The 10,317-nt window shown below is 34.7% G+C and overlaps 1 protein-coding gene across 1 annotated transcript in view; it reads left to right on the top strand.

The window, feature by feature from the left end:
- The window catches only part of LOC104856735 (60S ribosomal protein L27a-like), a 26,552-nt gene that overhangs the window by 219 nt on the left and 16,016 nt on the right, over positions 1-10,317 (top strand). The gene's annotated exons all lie outside the window — the stretch shown is intronic.

Below are 10,317 nucleotides of genomic sequence, written 5' to 3'. Positions count from 1 at the left end.
ATATATATATATATGGATAGGTAGACAAATACATACAATTGAATGTCTAGAAATAAACTCTTACATTTAAAACAATTGATTTTTTTAAAATTAATTTTATTGGTATATTGTAGGTATACAATATAATGACATTCATCATTGGAGATTTCTACAATATACAATATATCTTGATTATTATTTTTTCTCCATTCCCCTGTGCTCCCTTCAAACCCTCTACCCCAACCTATTTACAAAGACTTTGTTTCCATTTTTTCATAATTTTTTTCTTTTTGCTTGTTTCTTTTCCTCTGCCCTTCCCACTTTAGCTCTTTTCTTTCTATTTCACAATATCCATTATACCATTTGAACCTTATTTACACTTTCAGTATTTCACAACAGGAAGCTATTCAGTATTTACACATGTATGTCTTATTTATTACACTTAAGTGTATGGCTTCAATATCTATCCATTTTCCTATGAATGACTCTAGTTTCTCATTCTTTGTGGCTGACTAGTACTCCATTTATAGAAAAACCACATCTTCTTTATCCAGTCTCCAGTTTATGGGAAATTGGGCTGTTTTCAAATGTTAGCTATTACAAACTATGCCTCTGTAAACATAGCTGCACATTTATCACTGTAGCATGATTCTTTTAATTCTTTATGGAAGATACTCAGAAGGAAGATAGCTGGGTAAACTGGGACCTCTAATCCTAGTTCTTTGTGGTATCTCCACTGATTTCCACAGTATACACTCCCAGCAAGAGTGGAGAAGTGCTCCTTTTCCCCAACAGTCCCATGAACATTTGTTATTGGTTAATTTCATGACAGCAGCCACTTGTTCTATGGTAAGATGGAATCCCAGACTTGTTTCCATTTGCATCTCTTGAATGATCAGTGATGTTGAGTATTTTTTCACACATTTATTTGCTATTCCTTATTTCTTTGTCTGAGAAATGTCTCTTCATTTCAAATGCTCAGTTTTGGATTGGGTCTTTACATTTGGTAGGTCTGGTTTTTTTCCTCATTGAGTTTATTGGTTCATTTTAGGGATAACAGTACAGTTACATTCATTATTGGGATCTTGTACCTTTACACAACATGTCTTGGTTCTCATTTTTTCCCTTGTCCCAGCCCTCCCTTCAGCCCCTCCTCTCCTCCCCATTTACAAACATTTTATTTCAATTTTTTCATTTTTTCCTAATTTTTCATTTCCTTTATTACATTTCCCCTACCCTTCCCACTTTACCTACACCTTTAGCCCTTTCTTCCTATTGTACATTGTCAAGTATCTCATTGGGATCTTATGTACTATTATAGTTTTTCACACCAGAGAAACTATTTGGTATTTACACATGTGTGTCTGTTTTTTTAAAAGATATTTATATATTCTAGATAGTAGACTTTTATCCGAGGAACACCTGGTGAAAATTTTTTCCCACATTGTGGGTTGTTTCTTTACTCTGTTGGTGGTTTCTCTTGTGCAGAAGCTATTTAATGAGATCTCAGTTGTTGATTCTATGTGATAATTCATATGTGACTGAGATTCCATGAAAGCTTTTTATACACCATTGTCTTCAAGAGTTCTACTTAGCCTCTCTTCCAGGCCATATAGTGTTTCTGTTTTAATATTTAAATATTTAACCCATACAGATTTTACATTAGTGAGTGATGAAAGACATAGGTCTAGTTTTAATTTTTATCAAGTTAAAACCCAATTTCTCCAGCAGCATTAATTCAAGAAGATATTTTTCTATGAAGGTATCTGACTCTTTTGTCAAAAATGAGGTGGCTGAGTTTCTCTGGTGTTGCTTCTTCATTTTTTAATCTGCTTCAATTGTTCTTGGATCTGTTTCTTTGCCAGAACTATGTGGGTTTTATCACACTAGATTTGTACTATAGTTTCAAGTCAGGGATTGTGATATCACCTACCTTGTCTTTGTTGACTAGAATTGCTTTTGCTATTCTAGATCTCTTCTTGTTTCAAATTAATTTTTGGATTATTTCCTCAATGTCTGTGAAGTATTCTGCTGCAAATTCAATTGAGATTGAATTAAATCTATATGAAAATTTGGGAAGTATGGCAATTTTCACTATATTGGTTTTTCCTATTCAGGAATAAGGGATGGCATTCCATTTTCTTTTTGTTGTCATTGTCCATTATTTTCTCATTGATTTTATTGGTACTTTTTAAGTATACAGCACAGTTATTTTTATCTTTTGGATCTTGTGCCTGTACATGGCATATCATGGTTCTCATTTTCCCCTATACCCCTGACCTCCCTTATCACCCTCCATGGTTCCCTGTTTACAAAGCCTTTTTTTCCATTTTTCCTTTTCTTATATATTTTTATTTTCCCTTATTTTGTTTCCCTTACCCTTCCTACTTCCTCTAAAACTTTAGGTATTTTCTTCCTATTTTATATTGTCAATTATTCAATTTGGATCTTCACACTAGAGAGACTATTCAGTATTTACACATGTTTGGCATTTATTTCACTTAGGTTTATGGCTTCAATATCTATCCATTTTCCTATGAATGACTCTAGTTTCTCATTCTTCATGGCTGAGTAGTATGCCATTTTATAGAAAAACTACAGCTTCTTTATCAGGTCTCCAACTGATGGGCAAATGGGCTGTTTCCAAGTTTCAGCTATTACAAACTGTGCCGCTATAAACATAGGTGTGCATATATCACTGTGATATAAATCTTTTAATTCTTTTGGAAAGATATCCAGCAGAGGGATGGCTGGGTCAAACGGAATCTCTAGTCCCAGCTCTTTGAGGTATCTCCATTTTGATTTCCATAGTGGTTTAACCAGTCTGCACACCCACCAACAATGGAGAAGGGTTCCTTTCTCCCCACAACCCCCCAACATTTGTTATTTGTTGATTTCTTGATAGCAGCAATTCTTTGTGGGGTGAGGTGTAATCTTAATGATGTTTTCATCTGCATCTCTCAAATGAGCAATGATGAGGAACATTTTTTCATCTATTTACTTGATGCTTTTATTTATTTGTCAGAAAAATGTCTGTTCATTTCAGATACCTATTTTTCAATCCAGTCTTTATATTTGGGGGAGGGCTGATTTTTTGAGTTTTCTATATATTCTAGGTAATAGTCCTTTGTCTGAGGAGCAGCTGGTAAAATTTTTTTCCCACATTGCAGGTTGTCTCTTACTTCTGTTGATGGTTTCTTTTGCAGTGCAGAAGCTTTGTAATAAGAAACCAATTATTGATTCTTTCTGCTAGTTCCTGTGGTACTGAGGATTTGTTCATAGTCTTTTCCTATGCCAATGTCTTCAAGAGTTCTGCCTAACTTATCTTCCAGAAAATTTAATCTCTTTTTTAATATTTAGATCTTTAATCCACTTGGATTTTAATTTAATGCATGGTGAAAGATAAGGGTCCAGGTTTAATCTGTGGCAGGTTGAAATTCAGTTTTTCCAACACCATTTATTAAAGAGGCCATCTTGCCTCCAGTGAGGATGGTCGGCTCCTTTTTCAGAGATGAGGTGGCTGAGTTCATCTGGAGTTGTGTCTGTTATCTTCCAATCTTCTCCACTGTTACTCAGGTCTTTTTCTTTGCCAGTACCATGCTGTTTTTGTTACAGTGGCTTTGTTGTATTGTCCCATTGCTGATTGTGATACCCCCCTGTCATGTGTCTGTTGCATAGAATACCTATTGCTATTCTAGATCTCTTCTGGTTCCAAATAAATTTTTGGATGATTTTCTCTAGTTCTGTGAAATATACAGTTGGAATTTCTGTCAGGATTGCATGGAATCTGTACAGATGTTTTGGTAATATGGCCATTTTCATTATATTTATTCTTCCTGCCTAGGAGCAGGGGATATCTTTCCATTTTCTTTAAACCTCTTCTATTGCTTTTTTCAAAGTGCTGTAGTTTTCATTATAGAGGTCTTTTGCTTCCTTAATTAGATTAGTTCCTAAATAATTCATTTTCTTGGATTCTATTATGAAAGGAATTGTTTTCCTAATTTCTCTCTCAGTGAGTCTATTATTTTTGTACCAGCAGGCTATTGATTTTGCAGTGTTGACCTTATATCCAACTACTCTGATGAATCTTTCAATTAATTATAGCAGTCATTTGGAAGAGTTTTTTGGATCTTCTATGTGAAGTATCATATCATCAGCAAACGATGACAGTGTAACTTGTTCCTTTGCTATCTTTAGTGCTTTGATTTCTTGCTCTTGTCTAATTGCTGTGGCTAATGTTTCCAGAACTATATTGACCAGGAGTGGTGATACTGGACATCCTTGTCTTGTTCCTAATTTTAGCATTAAGGTTTGCAGGCTTTGGCCATTTAATATGATGTTGGATGTTGGATTTTCATAGAAAGCCTTTATCAAGTTGAGATGTAGACCATCTATTATAATTTTCTGTAGGGGTTTTATCATGAATATATGTTGAATTTTGTCAAATGCTTTTTCTGCATCTATTGAGATGATCATATTTTTTTGTGTTTGATTCTGTAAAGATAGTGTATTACATTTATTGATTTAAGTATGTTAAACAACCCTTGCATCCTTGGGATAAATCTGACTTTGTCAGAGTGTATGATCTTCTTGATGATCCTCTGTATTCTGTTTGCCAGTATCTTATTGAGGATTTTTGCATCTATGATCATTAAGGAGATTTGCCTGTAGTTCTCTTTTTTGGTTGGGTCTTTCCCTGCTTTGGGAATCAAAGTAACACTTGCTTCCAGGAATGAAGTTGGAAGTATTGCTTCCCTTTTAATTTCATTGAGAAATTTAAAGAGTAGTGGCGGTAGTTCTTCTCTAAATGTTTTGTAAAATTCAGTATTTGGACCACCAGGACCTGGGCTTTTCTTCATTGGTAAACATTTAATTATGTTTTCAATTTAACTGAATATAATTTGGTTGTTTAGAATTTTTAAAAATTTTCTTTGTTCAACTTTTGTTATTCATAAATATCGAGAAATCTGTCAAATTCTTCTGTATTTTCCATTTTATTAGAGTACATGTTCTTGAAACAGGTAGTGATGATCCTCTAGATTTCTCCTGGAACTATTGTGACTTCACATTTTTCATTCCTAATTGGATTGATCTGAGTCTTTCCTTTTCTTATTTTGGTAAGGTTGGCTGAGGGTTTATTGATTTTACTTATTGTTTTGAAAAACCAACTCTCTGATTCATTAAATTTTTTTTATCATTATCTTAGTTTCCATTGCATTGATTTCTGCTCTGATCTTTATAATTCCCTCCCTTGTATGAGCTTTGGATTTTTCTTGCTCTTCTTTCACTAGAATCTTAAGATTCATCATTAGGTTGTTTATTTGAGATCACTATTTTCCTAGTGTGGGTTTTCACTGCTATGAATTTTCCACATAGAACTGCTTTCTTTGTGTCCCATAGAATCCTGCATGTTGTATTGGCATTATTATCTATTCGTAAAAACTGTCTAATTTCTTCTTTAATTTCCGCTGTGACCCATTGATTGTTCAGGAAAGTGTTGTTCAATATCCATGTGTTTGTGAAGCTCTTATGGCTTCTTATGCTATTGATGTCCAGCATAATTGCTCGAGGGTCTGATGATATACATGGGATATCTTCAATTCCTTTGCATTTATTTATGCATGTTTCATGAGCTAGCATGTGGTCTATGTTGGAAAATGACCCATGTGCAGCTGAAAATAATGTATATTCTGATTTTGTGGGGTGGAACACTCTGTGGACATCTATTAACTCCATTTGTACAAAAGCTTAGTTCAGTTGTAGGATTTTGTTGTTGATTTTTTGTCTAGATGATCTATCTATTTGTGATTATGGTTTATTTAGGTCCCCCAATTCAATTGTACTAGTGATTGTTTGTTTTTTCCTGCCCCTTAATATTTGTTTTATGTAGCTGGTACCATTACTATTGGGTGCATATATATTTATGTTTCTCATCTCTTCCTCTTGGATTGTTTCCTGTATAAGGATGTAGTGCCTTTCTTTGTCTCTCTTAATCAGGTTTGGTTTGAAATTCACTTTGTGAATAAGATAGCTACCCTGCTTTTTTCTGAGCTCCTGTCACATGGAGAAATATTTTCCTTCCTTTTACTTTCAATCTGTGGGTATCTTTTTCCACTCGGTGTTTCTTGTCCACAACATATTGTTTGATTTTGTTTCTGAATCAATTCTGCTGGTCTATTTCTTTTGAATGGTGAATTTTGTCCACTGACATTGATGGTTATAACTGATATGTATTGACTCATCATTGTCATTTTGTTGTCCTGTTGTTGGCTGTTTTTAATTTTCTCCCTCTCCGTTTAGTTTCTTTCCTTAATTGATTTGCTCTGTTGGGCCTCTTGCTGTTGTGACCTTCATTGTCTTTTTCTAGGATATTGTTTTGAATTCCTTGCAGTGCTGGTTTGGAGTTTATGAAGTTTCTCAGGTGTTCTTTCTCATGGAAGTATCTTATTTCTTCATCCATTTTTAAAAGATAGTTTAGCATGGTACATCTCTCTAGGTTGGAGGTTATTTTCTTTTAGGGCTTGAAATACCTCACTCCAGGCTCTCCTTGACCTGAAGTTTTTTTTTAACAGTCTTCTGTGATTCTATTGGGCTTCCCTTTTCATGTGATTTGCTTCTTTTCTCTGACTGTTTTTTCTTCTGTTGGTTTCTGGGATCTTGACTATTACATGTCTAGGTGTAGGGTTTTTAATCATGGCTAATTTATGCCTCATTTATGAGTGTGTCAAATTCTTCCCCTCTGGTTGGGAGTCTTCTGTCACTTATTTTGTGAACAGTTTTTTTTTAAGTCATTTGTATTTTCTCCTGCTACTTCATGGATTTATATTAGTCTTATGTTCTTCTTTACATCATCTAGGAGTTGTTAGATCACTTTATCATGATCCCTTACTGTTTTTAAAAGATCTCTCTTTTCATGGTCACTGAATGCAATCCTATCTTCTCTACCTGAAGTTCTATCTTTATATTCGTTCATTCTGCTGTGAATGCTTTTAATAGTTTTTAATCTGTTGGATGTATGAATTTTTTCATTGATTCCATTTCTTTCCAATGTTGGGCATTCATGTTTTCCTTTTTTTTTCCTATGCTGGGAATTCATGGCTTCTATTATGGTCTTGATCTCTCTTTTTTTTTTGTCTGTTTCTGTTCTAGAGTCACTAATCATAATTTTCATTGTGCTCACCATCTCTGTAGTTATGTGGGAAATTATTTTTGTTTTGAATTTTTCTAGTGCCTGATTGATCTGTTTTGGTACTTCCTCTGCTGCAAGTTCAGGGTGTCCTGGTGGTTGATTGTCAGATTTTTCAACCTCATTTCCCTAGAGTTTGCCATTGGTGAACTGGCAGTCTGTCTCTCTGCCTTGCTTATGTGTTTTCTTACTTTTACTTTTGTTGTTGGGCTGTTCTTGGTTTAATTCCTAGGTTATTACTTTGATCTTCCTGATATAGCTGCTTTTTAGGTTTTGAGTCTCTAATGACACATACACACTCATGTTTTCATAATATCAGAGAGGACAACTCATTAATTCAATCACAACCCTTTAGCACAATTGATACAATCAGCAGCACAAAAGAATCAAGCACAACTTATAAATTTACCATTTGTGGTCATTATCAATCTATAACCTTTAAACAATGTGAATTAAATCAAAATTGAGGTCCAATCCAAAATATGTTTATAGTGAATAATCTCTTCAATATAGCAACTTTACCCTTCCAGATGGGGACTTAGAAGGAATTCGGAGGAGAGGAAAAGATAGGTAAAAGAAAGGAAGAAGGTTTAAGGGAAGCCAGAGGATGATCATGCAAACTCTAGGAAAGTGTTGAAAACAAAAGAGAGAGATAGAGTGAAAGAACAAAGACAAGAATAGCATAATTTAACAGTAATAGAGAAGCTATATATTGTACTCACATTCCTTTGAAAGTAATGACCATCAATTGAAGGAAAGTAGAGAAGAAACAAAAAGAAAAAAGAAAAAAAGAAAAAATCCCAATTAGAGTAGGAACAGGAACAAAGAGGGAAATGAGGAATAATGTGGATGAGCAAGACTCAGAGCAGGAAAAAAGAAGAAAGAAAAGATGAAGAATTTGCAGAATGGGAAAAATAAAATTTTTAAAATAAAAATTTAAAATAATAGGAAAAGAAAGAAAAAATTTTGAAGAGTCCCTTTCAGGATATATCTCTGCTGTCACAACAGATGATGTGGGCAACAATGTGCACAACTAACTCAATTAGTCTCAGCTAGCCAATGGCAGATCCCCAAGAACATCATGTAGGCTTGAAATTTGCAAGTTTCTACTGAAGTTTCCAGCTGCCCTTACCCTGAATATATTCCAAGTTCTGATGGAAAGTGGTGATTCTGCTAACCTACCAACTATCAAGGACTTATGTGTCTTTATTGCTGTTGTTCACTTCCATTCTATCTTCTGGTGTTGAATAAAATGGCCTTTATGACCCCCTGTGACTCTGCAGTGTGGATCCAGGTACTGGCACAACCTGAAGGTCTGAGAGCATGGAGGAGGGGGCATGCTACAGAGTCACCCACGTGGCTCGGTGGTTCTCACTGACCTGCTCTGTTGAATACCTGGGGCCCTGGAGGAGGTGGAGCAGCAGCTTCTAGCTATTTTGCATCTAAGTATCTTCCTCAAAGAGCTAAAGACACTGTAGAGAAACATGCACACAAATACAGTACTTTTAGCAGCAAAATTCATAATAGCTAATTATTGGAAGATTAAAGTTGAAACATTTACGAAAAATGGATGCATCTGAAAAATATAATGTTGAATGAAATAAATAAAACAGATTTGCCTAAATAACATATACCATCTTATTTGTGTAAGGCAAATTACAAAGAGTACAGTAAAGGATGGATAAAAATGAAAGAGACAGTGAATAAGAAGGGAAAGTGAGTTATAAAAAGAAACTGTGTGATGTACATGTACTATGGTGGATTAACTAATGGTCAATTTAAAATGCCCAGCTGAGCTGAATCTGTGTGGTCTGGGCATAGAAGTTCCACCTGAGGATCTTGCTAGTAACCATTGAAAGAGAATTTGAGGGCTTTTTGATTGTGGGCTGTTGATTTTTTGGGAGAAGCTTGCTGTGGCTGTTTTTTCTGTGTGCAAACTTGACTGTTCTCAATGCAGAAGGAGCTCTGGGCCTCACTGTCACTGGCAATGGCTGCTGGTTTCATCAGAGGAGCTCTGATTTTCATTGTGGTCATTGCTTCCTGGTTCCAGTATAGATCCCTGTGCCTGGTGGCAGAAATTCTTCACCCCACTGGTGCATGTTTTATGACTTCTTCAACTGGTTTTGGGGCTTCTATGTACAGATCCTCAATATGGACAGGCATGGGACATTGCCATGGGCTCTAGCCCACTGGTAGGACTCGTGGAGGACAAAGCCTCGGAATCTAGGCCTTAAGCTTGACTTGTGTGGGATATTTCTGTGCGACCAGGGTCTAGGATGGATTCTTTGCACCTCTACTATGTAGCTTATATCTTGCACTCATCTGAATTGACTTTTGGAGTAAATATAAAATAATCTTGTAAATTATGTGTCTTGTATCATATCTATTGCACTTGAAAACTGTGACTACAACAAACACTTACTCCCCAAGGTGAATATGAACATCATGTGTTGCAAATGTGCACTGAGAAAATGCTAAAAATATATAATCCAATCTTAAATCAGCTTATTCCAGCACTCAGACTTACTTTTTAATGTGAAACAAAATTTATTTTATCATAATTTCTATTGCTATTATTACACTTGTTAAAGCACATCATCCAAGAACATATAAAAATGTGTGGAAATATTACACAAAAGAATTATTTGTAGAAGTAATCCTACCATGTCTCTATCAAAAGATTTTTTTTTTGTATGCTTTTTTTAGGTATTAATAATTTAATTTTTTAAAAACATGGCTTTATATTGGAATAGTTTCTTTTCATGTAGTCTTAATTTAACATTATTTCAATTTAAAAATCTATTTTAATGACTACCTTCTATTATACTGATATGTTAAAATTAAAATATTATGACTGGAGTGTTTATTTACTCAAAATTATACCACAATAAATATTATTGTACATATTATTTGAAAAAACACCTTAGACTTACATTTTGAAATTAATTTTTATAGCCAGGTGTGGTGGCCCATGCCTGTAAATCCAGCACTCCAGAGGCTGAGGCAGGAGGATAGCTGTGAGTTTGAGACCAGCCTGGGCTACATAGTGAGTTTCAGGTCAGTCTCAACTACATAATGAAACCCTGGCTCAAAAAACCAAAAAAAAATTAATTTTTACAAATATAATTTTAGCTAAATAATGATAAACTTTA

Source organism: Fukomys damarensis, unplaced genomic scaffold (assembly GCF_012274545.1).
Source record: "Fukomys damarensis isolate Sample0158 unplaced genomic scaffold, DMR_v1.0_HiC HiC_scaffold_39, whole genome shotgun sequence".
In the NCBI taxonomy this organism is placed as follows: Eukaryota; Metazoa; Chordata; class Mammalia; order Rodentia; family Bathyergidae; genus Fukomys; species Fukomys damarensis.
The sequence above is the reverse complement of the archived record's forward strand: the minus strand, read 5'-3'. Positions and strand labels throughout refer to the sequence as shown.